This window comes from Bison bison, unplaced genomic scaffold (assembly GCF_000754665.1).
Source record: "Bison bison bison isolate TAMUID 2011002044 unplaced genomic scaffold, Bison_UMD1.0 scf7180017845850, whole genome shotgun sequence".
NCBI classification, from domain to species: Eukaryota; Metazoa; Chordata; class Mammalia; order Artiodactyla; family Bovidae; genus Bison; species Bison bison.
The window spans coordinates 1-1,059 of record NW_011476423.1 but is presented as its reverse complement, the minus strand read 5'-3'; the positions used below and the strand labels follow the sequence as shown (position 1 = coordinate 1,059).

General features: G+C 55.9%; 1 long non-coding RNA gene across 1 annotated transcript in view; it reads right to left on the bottom strand.

The window, feature by feature from the left end:
• LOC104986785 overlaps window positions 1-641 on the bottom strand; it is an 8,308-nt gene extending 7,667 nt beyond the window's left edge. The window contains exon 1 of the long non-coding RNA XR_825071.1: window positions 278-641. This is a non-coding gene — a long non-coding RNA (uncharacterized LOC104986785). The remainder of the gene's footprint in view (window positions 1-277) is intronic.
• Between the last annotated feature and the right edge of the window lie 418 nt (window positions 642-1,059).

Genomic DNA, 1,059 nt, shown 5'->3' with positions numbered 1-1,059 from the left:
GACTGCAGCCCACCAGGCTCCTCTGTCCGTGGGATTCTCCAGGCAAGAACACTGGAGTGGGTTGCCATGCCCTCCTCCGGGGCATCTTCCCAACCCAGGGATCAAACCCAGGTCTCTTGTGTCTCCTACACTGGCAGGCGGATTCTCTTAACACCGGGCCTCCTGGGAAACCCCCCTGGATCTGTAACCACACCAATATCTGCCTCACACAGAGGCAGACGACAGCGTGTCTCCCAGTCACCCTAACATGTAAGGTCCTGAACAAAGGAAACATCACCTATGATGACGTGCATGCCCAGCTTCGCCAGGTACTTGGCGGTCGAGTATCCGATGCCATCGGTCCCTCCGGTCACTATGGCAACACGTTCGGGTTGCGGAGAGAAGACTGCGGAAGAAGAAAGAAAGAAAAAGAAAACAAGGGTTAGAAGCAGAGGACGTGTCGGTCCTAATGAAGTCACAAAAGAGGGCGGGATGCCAACAGGAGCTGTGCTTTGATACGTGTGGTTTTGTTCCTGTGAGTTATCTACAGGCTCAGGATGGGAGAGGGTAACACAAGACCGTCGCCCTGACTGATGACTGCCTGGGCTTGCCAGGGGGCCCTAGGGGTAAAGCAGCCATCGACACAGATTCTATCCCTGACTCCAGACCCCCTGGAGGAGGAAATGGCAGCCCACTGCAGCATTCTTGCCTGGAGAATCCCACAGACAGAGGAGCCTGGTGGGCTACAGTGCACGGGGTCTACAAAGAGTCGGACACGACTGCACGGCAGAGCACACTTGCATTGTGACAGCCTGGTGTACACACCTCACAAAGCCTTGCTCAACCCCCACAGACACCTCCGCAAGAATGAACGCTGCCAACGTGATGTGCAGAAAGGGTGAGACGAGGGGTATAGCCCAGGACCCTGGGTGGGGAGTCCTGGATGAATCCTCTCGGGCCACGCTGTCTGTGTTGTGAACTGGAGGTCTTACACACAGCGGTTGATGTTTTGACCTAAAGCTTGCTGTGTCCGATTCACGGGCAAAGAGAACACACGTGGGGCGGTCTAGAGGAGGAGAC